The following is a 15,000-nucleotide window of genomic DNA, read 5'->3' as shown; positions in this document are numbered from 1 at the left end:
ATTTTCAATATCATCATAATTATCATTATTGTCAATAATAAAGGAATTATCATGAATATCATCATAATTACCTGAATTAATGTTAAAATCATCATAATTACCATTAAAAAGCGAAAAAGTGTTTTTTGACGTTTCTCTCAGACGGCTGTAATACGCTAGTTTTTGCCGTTTTTCGAGTTTTGGAATTTTATTACTTCTGGCCTTCATTTCATTATAAATGAACTGAATATTAAGTATAATCATCATTATTATCATTACTGTCATTATTTTCATGATTATTATCATTATAGTCATTATCATAATGAATATTATTATTATTATCGTCATTATTGCAATTATAATAATTATTATGTTAAACATTATTGCTATTTTTATCATTATAACTATTTATATAATGATAATAGCAATAATGATAATTCTAGAAATAATAATGAAAATAATAATAATTATAATGACAATGATAATGATATTATTATTTCTATTACCATTATTAGTATTAGAAAATTATTGGAATAGAGTTAATTATTGCTATTATTGCAAATGGACTGAATAATAATTATTATCCTCATTATTAGCATTATTGTCATTATTTTCATGATTATTACCATTATAATCATGATCATCATGATTATCATTATTATAATCATTATTGCAGTTATAATGATTATTATGCTAATTATTATTGCTATTTTATTCATTATAACTATTTATATAATGATAATAGCAATAATGATAATTTTAGATACAATAATGACAATAATTAAAATTATAATGACAATGATAATGATATTATTATTCATATTGCCATTATTAGTATGAAAATTATTGGAATAGAGTTAATTATTGCAGTAATTATAAAAATTATAATTATAATTATGATTTTATCATTATTATTCACATTATCATTGTCATTATCATCATAATTATCCTCATTATTGTCAATAATAAATTAAGTATACTGAAAACAATCATAATTACCTGAATTAATGTTAAAATCCTCATAATATCCATAAGAAGCGAAAAGGTTTATTTTCGACGTTTCTCTCAAATGACTGGAATACGCTAGATTTTGCCGTTTTTTTCGACTTTTGGGATTATATTACTTTTGGTCTTTATTTCATTATAAATGGACTGAATAATAATTATTATCATCATTATTATCATTACTGACATTATTTTCATGATTATTATCATTATTGTCATTATCATCATGATTATCATTATTATTATCATTATTATTGCAGTTATGATAATTATTATGCTAATTATTTATGCTATTTTTATCATTATAAATATTTATATAATGATAATAGCAATAATGATAATTTTAGAAATAATAATGAAAATGATAATCATTATAATGAGAATGATAATGATATTATTTGTATTGAAATTATTTGTATGAAAATTATTGGAATAGAGTTAATTATCAATTATGATTTTATCATTATTATTGTCATTATCATTATTATAATCATCATAATTATCATCATTATTGCAGTTATAATAATTATTATGCTAATTGTTATTGCTGTTTTTGTCATTATAACTATTTATATAATGATAATAGCAATAATGATAATTTTATAAATAATAATGACAATAATGATAATTATAATGACAATGATAATGATGTTATTATTATTTCTATTGCTATTATTAGTATGAAAATTATTGGAATAGAGTTAATTATCGCTATTATTGAAGTAATTTTCAAAATTATCATTATAATTATGATTTTCTCATTATTATGTTCATTATCATTGTCATTATCATCATAATTATCATCATTATTGTCACTGATAAAGGAATTATCATGAAAATCCTCATAATTACCCGAATTAATGTTAAAATCCCCATAATTACCATAAAAAGCCGGAAAGTTTTTTTTTCGACGTTTCTCTCAAAAGGCTGCAATACGCTAGATTTTGCGTTTTTTCGACTTCTGGTATTTTATTACTTCTGGCCTTTATTTCATTATAAATGGACTGAATAGGAAATTACCATCATTATCATTAGTCATTATTTTCATGACTATTATCATTATAGTCATTATCATCATGATTATCATTATTGTTATCATCATTATTACAGTTATATTAATTATTATGCTAATTATTATTGTTATTTTTATCATTATAATTATTTATGTAATGATAATAGCAATAATGATAATTTTAGAAATAATAATGAACATTATCATTGTCATTATCATCATGATTATCATCACTATTGTCAATAATAAAGGAATTATCATGAAAATCATCATAATTACTTAAGTTAATATTAAAATCCTCATAATTACCATTAAAAAGCGAAAAAGGTTTTTTTTCGACGTTACTCTCAAAAGGATGTAATACGCTAAATTATGCCGTTTTTTCGACTTTTGGAATTTTATTACATCTCGCCTTTATTTCATTATAAATGGACTGAATAACAATTATTATCCTCATTATTATTATTGCTGTCATTATTATGTTATTTTTATTTCTATTGCCATTATTGGTATGAAAATTATTGGAAAAGAGTTAATTATTGCTATTATTGCAGTAATTATCAAAATTATCATTATAATTATGATTTTATCATTGTTATTGTCATCATTGTCATTATCATCATAATTATCATTATTGTCAATAATAAAGGAATTATCATGAAGATCATCATAATTACATGAATTAATGTTAAAATCCTCATAATTACCATTAAAAAGCAAAAGAGTTTTTTTTTTCGACGTTTCACTCAAAAGGCTGTAATACGCTAGATTTTGCCGTTTTTTTCGACTTTGGGGATTTTATTACTTATGGCATTTATTTCATTATAAATGGACTGAATAATAATTATTATCATTACTGTCATTATTTTCATGATTATTATAATTATAGTCATTAACATCATGATTATCATTATTATTATCATTATTGCAGTAATTATCAAAATTATCATTATAATTATGATTTTATCATTATTATTATCATTATTATTGTCATTACCATCATAATTATCATTATTATTGTCAATGATAAAGGAATTATCATGAAAATCATCATAATTACCTGAATTAATGTTAAAATCCTAATAATTACCCAAAATTCCGTTTTCTTACATAAGGTTTATATTAAATCAGTTTAATGGAGGTTAGGTTACATTTGCTGGAATTTGGTTAGGTTATGTTATGTTAGGTTAGGTTAGGCTCAGATTTGATCAGGAGACCCCAAATTCCGTTTTCTTACATAAGGTTTATATTAAATCAGTTTCATGGAGGTTAGGTTACATTAGCTGGAATTTGGTTAGGTTAGGTTAGGTTAGGTTAGGCTCAGATTTGATCAGGAGACCCCAAATTCCGTTTTCTTACATAAGGTTTATATTAAATCAGTTTAATGTAGGTTAGGTTACATTAGCTGGAATTTGGTTAGGTTAGGTTAGGTTAGGTTAGGTTATGCTCAGATTTGATCAGGAGACCCCAAATTCCGTCTTCTTACATAATTTTTATATTAAATCAGTTTAATGGAGCTTAGGTTACATTAGCTGGAATTTGGTTATGTTATGTTAGGTTAGGTTAGGTTAAGTTAGGCTCAGATTTGAAAAGGAGACCCCAAATTCCGTCTTCTTAAATAAGGTTTATATTAAATCAGCTTAATGGAGGTTAGGTTACAATAGCTGGAATTTAGTTAGGTTAGGTTAGATTAGGCTCAGCTTTGATCAGGATTCCCCAAATTCTGTTTTCTTACATAAGGTTTATATTAAATCAGTTTAATGGAGGTTAGGTTACATTAGCTGGAATTTGGTTAGGTTAGGTTAGGTTAGGCTGAGCTTTGATCAGGAGACCCCAAATTCCATTTTCTTACATAAGGTTTATATCAAATCAGTTTAATGGAGGTTAGGTTACATCAGCTGGAATTTGGTTAGGTTAGGTTAGGATAGGTTAGGTTAGGCTCAGATTTGATCAGGATACCCCAAATTCTGTTTTCTTACATAAGGTTTATATTAAATCAGTTTAATGGAGGTTAGGTTACATTAGCTGGAATTTGGTTAGGTTAGGTTAGGTTAGGTTAGGCTCAGATTTGATCAGGAGACCCTAAATTCCGTCTTCTGACATAAGGTTTATATTAAGTCAGTTTAATGGAGGTTAGGTTACATTAGCTGGAATTTGGTTAGGTTTGGTTAGGTTAGGTTAGGTTAGGTTAGGTTAGGCTCAGATTTGACCGGGAGACCCTAAATTCCGTTTTCTTCCATAAGGTTTATATTAAATCATTTTAATGGAGGCTAGGTTACATTAGCTGGAATTTGGTTATGTTATGTTAGGTTAGGTTATGTTATGTTAGGCTCAGATTTGATCAGGAGACCCAGAATTCCGTTTTCTTACATAAGGATTATATTAAATCAGTTTAATGGAGGTTAGGTTACATTAACTAGAAATTAGTTAGGTTAGGTTAGGTTAGGTTAGGCTCAGATTTGATCAGGAGACCCCAAATTCCATTTTCTTACATAAGGTTTATATCAAATCAGTTTAATGGAGGTTAGGTTACATTAGCTGGAATTTGGTTAGGTTAGGTTAAGTTAGATTAGGTTAGGTTAGGCTCAGCTTTGATCAGGATACCCCAAATTATGTTTTCTTACATAAGGTTTATATTAAATCAGTTTAATGGAGGTTAGGTTACATTAGCTGGAATTTGGTTAGGTTAGGTTAGGTTAGGTTAGGCTCAGATTTGATCAGGAGACCATAAATTATGTTTTCTTGCATAAGGTTTATATTAAATCAGTTTAATGGAGGTTAGGTTACATTAGCTGGAATTTGGTTAGGTTAGGTTAAGTTAGGCTCAGATTTGATCAGGAGACCCCAAATACCGTTTTCTTACATAAGGTTTATATTAAATCTGATTAATGGAGGTTAGGTTAAATTAGCTGGAATTTGGTTAGGTTAGGTTAGGAAGGTTAGGTTTGGCTCAAATTTGAACAGGAGACCCCAAATTCCTTTTTCTTACATAAGGTCTATATTAAATCAGTTTAATGGAGGTTAGGTTATATTAGCTCGAATTTGGTTAGGTTAGGTTAGGTTAGGTTAGGTTAGGCTCAGATTTGATCAGGAGACCCCAAATTCCGTTTTCTTACATAAGGTCTATATTAAATCAGTTTAATGTAGGTTAGGTTACATTAGCTGGAATTTGGTTAGTTACGTTTGGTTAGGTTAGGTTAGGTTAGGCTCAGATTTGATCAGGAGACCCCAAATTCCGTTTTCTTACATAAGGTTTATATTAAATCAGTTTAACGGAGGTTAGGTTACATTAGCTGGAATTTGGTTATGTTATGTTAGGTTATGTTAGGCTCAGATTTGATCAGGAGACCCCAAATTCCGTTTTCTTACATAAGGTTTATATTAAATCAGTTTAATAGAGGTTAGGTTACATTAGCTAGAATTTAGTTAGGTTAGGTTAGGTTAGGGTAGGCTCAGATTTGATCAGGAGACCCCAAAATCCATTTTCTTACCTAAGGTTTATATCAAATCAGTTTAATGGAGGTTAGGTTACATTAGCTGGAATTTGGTTAGGTTAGGTAAGGTTAGGTTAGGTTAGGTTAGGCTCAGATTTGATCAGGAGACCCCAAATTCCGTTTTCTTACATAAGGTTTATATTAAATCAGTTTAATGGAGGATAGGTTACATTAGCTCGAATTTGGTTATGTTAGGTTAGGTTAGGTTAGGTTAGGTTAGGTTAGATTCAGATTTGACCAGGAGACCCTAAATTCCGTTTTCTTATATAAGGTTTATATTAAATCAGTTTAATGGAGGTTAGGTTACATTAGCTAGAATTTAGTTACGTTAGGTTAGGTTAGGTTAGGCTCAGATTTGATCAGGAGTCCCCAAATTCCATTTTCTTACATAAGGTTTATATCAAATCAGTTTAATGGAGGTTAGGTTACATTAGCTGGAATTTGGTTAGGTTAGGTTAGGTTAGATTAGGTTAGGTTAGGCTCAGCTTTGATCAGGATACCCCAAATTCCGTCTTCTTTCATAAGGTTTATATTAAATAAGTTTAATGGAGGTTAGGTTACATTAGCTGGAATTTGCTTAGGTTAGGTTAGGTTAGGTTAGGCTCAGATTTCATCAGGAGACCCCTAATTCCGTCTTCTTACATAAGGTTTATATTAAATCAGTTTAATGGAGGTTAGGTTACATTAGCTGGAATTTGATTAGGTTAGGTTAGGTTAGGTAAGGTTAGGTTAGGCTCAGATTTGATCAAGAGACCCTAAATTCCGTTTTCTTACATAAGGTTTATATTAAATCAGTTTAATCGAGGTTAGGTTACATTAGCTGGAATTTGGTTAGGTTAGGTTAGGTTAGGCTCAGATTTGATCAGGAGACCCCAATTTCCGTTTTCTTGTATAAGGTTTATATTAATTCAGTTTAATGGAGGTTAGGTTACAATAGATGGAATTTGGTTAGGTTAGGTTAGGTTAGGATAGTTTAGGCTCAGATTTGATCAGGAGACCCAGAATTCCGTCTACTTACTTAAGGTTTATATTAAATCAGTTTAATGGAGGTTAGGTTACATTAGCTGGAATTTGGTTAGGTTAGGTTAGGTTAGGTTAGGTTAGTTTAGGTTCAGCTTTGATCAGGAGACCCCAAATACCGTTTTCTTACATAAGGTTTGTATTAAATCAGTTTAATTGGGGATAGGTTACATTAGCTGGAATTTGGTTAGGTTAGGTTAAATTAGGTTAGGCTAGGCTCAGCTTTGATCAGGATACCCGAAATTCCGTCTTCTTACATAAGGTTTATATTAAATAAGTTTAATGTAGGTTAGGTTACATTAGCTGGAATTGGCTTAGGTTAGGTTAGGTTAGGTTAGGTTAGGTTAGGCTCAGATTTGATCAGGAGACCCCAAATTCCGTTTTCTTACATAAGGTTTCTATTAAATCAGTTTAATGGAGTATAGGTTACATTAGCTGGAATTATGTTATGTTAGGTTAGGATAGGTTAGGCTGAGATTTGATGAGGAGACCCGAAATTCCGTCTTCTTACATAAGGTTTATATTAAATCAGTTTAATGGAGGTTAGGTTACATTAGCTGGAATTTGGTTAGGTTAGGTTAGGTTAGGTTAGGTTAGGCTCAGATTTGATGAGGAGACCCCAAATTCCGTCTTCTTACATAAGGTTTATATTAAATCAGTTTAATGGAGGTTAGGTTACATTAGCTGGAATTTGGTTAGGTTAGGTTAGGTTAGGTTAGGCTCAGCTTTGATCAGGATACCCCAAATTATGTTTTCTTACATAAGGTTTATATTAAATCAGTTCAATGGAGGTTAGGTTACATTAGCTGGAATTTAGTTAGGTTAGGTTAGGTTAGGTTAGGTTAGGCTCAGATTTGATCAGGAGACCCCAAATTCCATTTTCTTACATAAGGTTTATATTAAATCAGTTTAATGGAGGTTAGGTTTCATTAGCTGAAATTTGGTTAGGTTAGGTTAGGTTAGGCTCAGATTTGATTAGACCACAAATTCCGTCTTCTTACATAAGGTTTATATTTAAATCAGTTTAATGGAGGTTAGGTTACATTAGCTGGAATTTGGTTAGGTTAGGAAGGTTAGGTTTGGCTCAAATTTGATCAGGAGACCCCAAATTCCGTTTTCTTACATAAGGTTTGTATTAAATCAGTTTAATGGAGGATAGGTTAGGTTAGGTTAGGTTAGGTTAGGTTAGGCTCAGATTTGATCAGGAGACCCCAAATTCCGTTTTCTTACATAAGGTTTATATTAATTCAGTTTAATAGAGGTTAGGTTACATTAGCTGGAATTTGGTTAGGTTAAGTTAGGTTAGGCTCAGATTTGATCAGGAGACCCCATATTCCGTCTTCTTACATAAGGTTTATATTAATTCAGTTTAATGGAGGTTAGGTTACAATAGATGGAATTTGGTTAGGTTAGGTTAGGTTAGGTTAGGTTAGACTCAGATTTGATCAGGAAACCCCAAATTCCGTTTTCTTACATAACGTATATATTAAATCAGTTTAATGGAGGTTAGGTTACTTTAGCTGGAATTTGGTTAGGTTAGGTTAGGTTAGGTTAGTTTAGGCTCAGTTTTGATCAGGAGACCCCAAATTCCGTCTACTTACATAAGGTATATATTAAATCAGTTTAATGGAGGTTATGTTACATTAGCTGGAATTTGGTTATGTTATGTTAGGTTAGGTTAGGTTAGGTTAGGTTAGGTTAGGTTCAGCTTTGATCAGGAGACCCCAAATACCGTTTTCTTACATAAGGTTTATATTAAATCAGTTTAATGGAGGTTAGGTTACATTAGCTGGAATTGGGTTAGGTTAGGTTAGGTTAGGCTCAGATTTGACCAGGAGACCCCAAATTGGGTTTTCTTACATAAGGTTTATATTAAATCAGTTTAATGGAGGTTAGGTTACATTAGCTGGAATTTAGTTAGGTTAGGTTAGGTTAGGTTAGGCTCAGATCTGATCAGGAGACCCCAAATTCCGTTTTCTTACATAAGGTTTATATTAAATCAGTTTAATGGAGGTTAGGTTACATTAGCTGGAATTTGGTTAGATTAGGTTAGGTTAGGTTAGGTTAGGTTAGGCTCAGATTTGATCAGGAAACCCCAAATTCCGTTTTCTTACATAAGGTTTATATTAAATCAGTTTAATGGAGGTTAAGTTACATTAGCTGAAATTTGGTTAGGTTAGGTTAGGTTAGGTTCAGCTTTGATCAGGAGACCCCAAATACCGTTTTCTTACATAAGGTTTATATTAAATCAGTTTAATGGAGGTTAGGTTACATTAGCTGGAATTTGGTTAGGTTAGGTTAGGTTAGGTTAGGCTCAGATTTGATCAGGAGACCCCAAATTCCGTTTTCTTACATAAGGTTTATATTAAATCAGCTTAATGGAGGTTAGGTTACATTAGCTGGAATTTGGTTAGGTTAGGTTAGGTTAGGGTAGGTTAGGTTAGGGTAGGCTCAGATTTGATCAGGAGACCCCAAATTCCGTCTTCTTACATAAGGTTTATACTAAATTAGTTTAATGGAGGTTATGTTACATTAGCTGGAATTTGGTTAGGTTAGGTTACGTTAGGTTAGGTTAGGTTAGGCTTAGATTTGATCAGGAGACCCCAAATTCCGTTTTCTTACATAAGTTTATATTAAATCAGTTTAATGGAGGTTAGGTTACATTAGCTGGAATTTGGTTAGTTAGGTTAGGTTAGGTTAGGCTCAGATTTGATCAGGAGACCTCAAATTCCGTCTTCTTACATAAGGTTTATACTAAATTAGTTTAATGGTGGTTAGGTTAAATTAGCTGGAATTTGGTTAGGTTAGGTTAGGTTAGGGTAGGTTAGGTTAGGGTAGGCTCAGATTTGATCAGGAGACCCCAAATTCCGTCTTCTTACATAAGGTTTATACTAAATTAGTTTAATGGAGGTTATGTTACATTAGCTGGAATTTGGTTAGGTTAGGTTACGTTAGGTTAGGTTAGGTTAGGCTTAGATTTGATCAGGAGACCCCAAATTCCGTCCTGTTATATAAGGTTTATATTAAATCAGTTTAATGGAGGTTAGGTTACATTAGCTGGAATTTGGTTAGTTAGGTTAGGTTAGGTTAGGCTCAGATTTGATCAGGAGACCCAAAATTCCGTTTTCTTACATAAGGTTTATATTAAATCAGTTTAATGGAGGTTAGGTTACATTAGCTGGAATTTGGTTATATTAGGTTAGGTTCAGCTTTGATCAGGAGACCTCAAATTCCGTCTTCTTACATAAGGTTTATACTAAATTAGTTTAATGGTGGTTAGGTTAAATTAGCTGGAATTTGGTTAGGTTAGGTTACGTTAGGTTAGGTTAGGTTAGGCTAAGATTTGATCAGGAGACCCAAAATTCCGTCTTCTTATATAATGTTTACATTAAATCAGTTTAATGGAGGTTAGGTTACATTAGCTGGAATTTGGTTAGGTTAAGTTAGGTTAGGTTAGGTTAGGCTCAGATTTGATCAGGAGACCCCATATTCCGTCTGCTTACATAAGGTTTATATTAATTCAGTTTAATGGAGGTTAGGTTACATTAGATGGAATTTGGTTAGGTTAGGTTAGGTTAGGTTAGGCTCAGATTTGATCAGGAAACCCCAAATTCCGTTTTCTTACATAAGGTTTATATTAAATCAGTTTAATGGAGGTTAGGTCACATTAGCTGGAATTTGGTTAGGTTAGGTTAGGTTAGGTTAGTTTAGGTTCAGATTTGATCAGGAGACCCCAAATTCCGTCTACTTACATAAGGTTTATATTAAATCAGTTTAATGAAGGTTAGGTTACATTAGCTGGAATTTGGTTATGTTATGTTATGTTAGGTTAGGTTAGGTTGTGCTTTGATCAGGAGACCCCAAATACCGTTTTCTTACATAAGGTTTATATTAAATCAGTTTAATGGAGGTTAGGTTACATTAGCTGGAATTTGGTTAGGTTAAGTTAGGTTAGGTTAGGCTCAGAATTGACAAGGAGACCCCAAATTCCGTTTCCTTACATAAGGTTTATATTAAATCAGTTTAATGGAGGTTAGGTTACATTAGCTGGAATTTAGTTAGGTTAGGTTAGGTTAGGTTAGGCTCAGATCTGATCAGGAGACCCCAAATTCCGTTTTCTTACATAAGGTTTATATTAAATCAGTTTAATGGAGGTTAGGTTACATTAGCTGGAATTTGGTTATATTAGGTTAGGTTCAGCTTTGATCAGGAGACCCCAAATACCGTTTTCTTACATAAGGTTTATATTAAATCAGTTTAATGGAGGTTAGGTTACATTTGCTGGAATTTGGTTAGGTTAGGTTAGCTAACGTTAGGCTCAGATTTGATCAGGAGACCCCAAATTCCGTTTTCTTACATAAGGTTTATATTAAATCAGCTTAATGGAGGTTAGGTTACATTAGCTGGAATTTGGTTAGGTTAGGTTAGGTTAGGTTAGGGTAGGCTCAGATTTGATCAGGAGACCCCAAATTCCGTCTTCTTACATAAGGTTTATAGTAAATTAGTTTAATGGAGGTTATGTTACATTAGCCGGAATTTGGTTAGGTTAGGTTACGTTAGGTTAGGTTAGGTTAGGCTTAGATTTGATCAGGAGACCCCAAATTCCGTCTTCTTATATAAGGTTTATATTAAATCAGTTTAATGGAGGTTAGGTTACATTAGCTGGAATTTGGTTAGTTAGTTTAGGTTAGGTTAGGCTCAGATTTGATCAGGAGACCCCAAATTCCGTCTTACATAAGGTTTATACTAAATTAGTTTAATGGTGGTTAGGTTAAATTAGCTGGAATTTGGTTAGGTTAGCTTACGTTAGGTTAGGTTAGGTTAGGCTAAGATTTGATCAGGAGACCCCAAATATCGTTTTCTTACATAAGGTTTATATATAATGTTATATAATGTTTACATTAAATCAGTTTAATGGAGGTTAGGTTACATTAGCTGGAATTTGGTTAGGTTAGGTTAGGTTAGGCTCAGATTTGATCAGGAGACCCCAAATCCCGTCTTCTTACATGAGGTTTATATTAAATCAGTTTAATGGATGTTAGGTTACATTAGCTGGAATTTGGTTAGGTTAGGTTAGGTCAGGTTAAGTTAGGCTCAGATTTGATTAGGAAACTCCAAATTCCGTCTTCTTACACAAGGTTTGTATTAAATCAGTTTAATGGAGGTTAGGTTAGGTTAGGTTAGGTTAGGTTAGGTTAGGCTCAGATTTGATTAGACCCCAAATTCCGTCTTCTTACATAAGGTTTATATTAAATAAGTTTAATGGAGGTTAGGTTACATTAGCTGGAATTTGGTTAGGCTAGGTTAGGAAGGTTAGGTTTGGCTCAAATTTGATCAGGAGACCCCAAATTCCGTTTTCTTACATAAGGTTTATATTAAATCAATTTAATGGAGGACAGGTTAGGTTAGGTTAGGTTAGGTTAGGTTCAGATTTGATCAGGAGACCCCAAATTCCGTTTTCTTACATAAGGTTTATATTAATCCAGTTTAATGGAGGTTAGGTTACATTAGCTGGAATTTGGTTAGATTAGGTTAGGTTAGGTTAGGTTAGGCTCAGATTTGATCAGGAGACCCCAAATTCCGTTTTCTTACATAAGGTTTATATTAAATCAGTTTAATGGAGGTTAGGTTACATTAGCTGGAATTTGGTTAGGTTAGATTAGGTTAGGTTAGGTTAGGTTAGGTTAGTTTAGGTTCAGATTTGATCAGGAGACCCCAAATTCCGTCTACTTACATAAGGTTTATATTAAATCAGTTTAATGAAGGTTAGGTTACATTAGCTGGAATTTGGTTATGTTAGGTTAGGTTAGGTTAGGTTAGGTTGTGCTTTGATCAGGAGACCCCAAATACCGTTTTCTTACATAAGGTTTAAATTTTAATCAGTTTAATGGAGGTTAGGTTACATTAGCTGGAATTTGGTTAGGTTAAGTTAGGTTAGGTTAGGCTCAGAATTGACAAGGAGACTCCAAATTCCGTTTCCTTACATAAGGTTTATATTAAATCAGTTTAATGGAGGTTAGGTTACATCAGCTGGAATTTAGTTAGGTTAGGTTAGGTTAGGTTAGGCTCAGATCTGATCAGGAGACCCCAAATTCCGTTTTCTTACATAAGGTTTATATTAAATCAGCTTAATGGAGGTTAGGTTACATTAGCTGGAATTTGGTTAGGTTAGGTTAGGTTAGGTTAGGCTCAGATTTGATCAGGAGACCCAAAATTCTGTCTTCTTACATAAGGTTTATACTAAATTAGTTTAATGGAGGTTATGTTACATTAGCCGGAATTTGGTTAGGTTAGGTTACGTTAGGTTAGGTTAGGTTAGGCTTAGATTTGATCAGGAGACCCCAAATTCCGTCTTCTTATATAAGGTTTATATTAAATCAGTTTAATGGAGGTTAGGTTAGGTTAGGTTAGGTTGGGCTAAGATTTGATCAGGAGACCCCAAATTCCGTCTTACATAAAGTTTATACTAAATTAGTTTAATGGTGGTTAGGTTAAATTAGCTGGAATTTGATTAGGTTAGCTTACGTTAGGTTAGGTTAGGTTAGGCTAAGATTTGATCAGGAGACCCCAAATATCGTTTTCTTACATAAGGTTTATATATAATGTTATATAATGTTTACATTAAATCAGTTTAATGGAGGTTAGGTTACATTAGCTGGAATTTGGTTAGGTTAGGTTAGGTTAGGCTCAGATTTGATCAGGAGACCCCAAATCCCGTCTTCTTACATGAGGTTTATATTAAATCAGTTTAATGGATGTTAGGTTACATTAGCTGGAATTTGGTTAGGTTAGGTTCGGTTAGGTTAAGTTAGGCTCAGATTTGATTAGGAAACTCCAAATTCCGTCTTCTTACACAAGGTTTGTATTAAATCAGTTTAATGGAGGTTAGGTTAGGTTAGGTTAGGCTCAGATTTGATTAGACCCCAAATTCCGTCTTCTTACATAAGGTTTATATTAAATAAGTTTAATAGAGGTTAGGTTACATTAGCTGGAATTTGGTTAGGCTAGGTTAGGAAGGTTAGGTTTGGCTCAAATTTGATCAGGAGACCCCAAATTCCGTTTTCTTACATAAGGTTTATATTAAATCAATTTAATGGAGGACAGGTTAGGTTAGGTTAGGTTAGGTTCAGATTTGATCAGGAGACCCCAAATTCCGTTTTCTTACATAAGGTTTATATTAATCCAGTTTAATGGAGGTTAGGTTACATTTGCTGGAATTTGGTTAGATTAGGTTAGGTTAGGTTAGGCTCAGATTTGATCAGGAGACCCCAAATTCCGTTTTCTTACATAAGGTTTATATTAAATCAGTTTAATGGAGGTTAGGTTACATTAGCTGGAATTTGGTTATGTTAGGTTAGGTTAGGTTAGGTTAGGCTCAGATTTGATCAGGAGACCCCAAATATCGTTTTCTTACATAAGGTTTATATCAAATCAGTTTAATGGAGGTTAGGTTAGGTTAGGTTAGGTTGGGCTAAGATTTGATCAGGAGACCCCAAATTCCGTCTTCTTACATAAGGTTTATATTAAATCAGTTTAATGGAGGTTAGGTTACATGAGCTGGAATTTGGTTTGGTTAGGTTAGGTTAGGCTCAGATTTGATCAGGAGACCCCAAATTCCGTTTTCTTACATTAGGTTTATATCAAATCAGTTTAATGGAGGTTAGGTTACATTAGCTGGATTTTGGTTAGGTTAGGTTAGGTTAGGTTAGGTTAGGTTAGGCTAAGCTAAGCTCAGATTTGATCAGGAGACCCCCTAGTTCCGTTTTCTAACATAAGGTTTATATTAAATCAGTTTAATGGAGATTAGGTTACATAAGCTGGAATTTGGTTAGGTTAAGTTAGGTTAGGTTAGGCTCAGATTTGATCAGCAGACCCCAAATTCCGTTTTCTTACATAAGGTTTATATTAAATCAGTTTAATGGAGGTTAGGTTACATTAACTGGAATTTGGTTAGGTTAGGTTAGGTGAGTTTAGGTTAGTTTAGGTTCAGCTTTGATCAGGAGACCCGAAATATTTTTTTTTTTTTTTTTTTACATAAGGTTTATATTAAATCAGTTTAATGGAGGTTAGGTTACATTAGCTGGAATTTGGTTAGGTTAGGTTAGGTTATGGTAGGCTCTGATTTGATCAGGAGACCCCAAATTCCGTCTTCTTATATAAGGTTTATATTAAATCAGTTTAATGGAGGTTAGGTTACATTAGAAGGAATTTGGTTAGGTTTGGTTAGGCTCAGATTTGATCAGGAGACCCCAAATTCCGTCTTATTACATAAGGTTTATATTTAATCAGTTTAATGGAGGTTAGGTTAGGTTAGGTTAGGTTAGGTTAGGCCCAGATTTGACCAGGAGACCCCAAATTCCGTTTTCTTTCATAAGGTTTATATTAAATCAGTTTATTGGAGGTTAGGTTACATTAGCTGAAATTTGGTTTGGTTAGGTTCGGTTAGGTTAGGTTAGGCTCAGATTTGATCAGGAGACCACAAATTCCATT

This window comes from Penaeus vannamei, chromosome 13 (assembly GCF_042767895.1).
Source record: "Penaeus vannamei isolate JL-2024 chromosome 13, ASM4276789v1, whole genome shotgun sequence".
Taxonomy (NCBI): Eukaryota; Metazoa; Arthropoda; class Malacostraca; order Decapoda; family Penaeidae; genus Penaeus; species Penaeus vannamei.
This window is presented reverse-complemented; position numbering follows the sequence as displayed.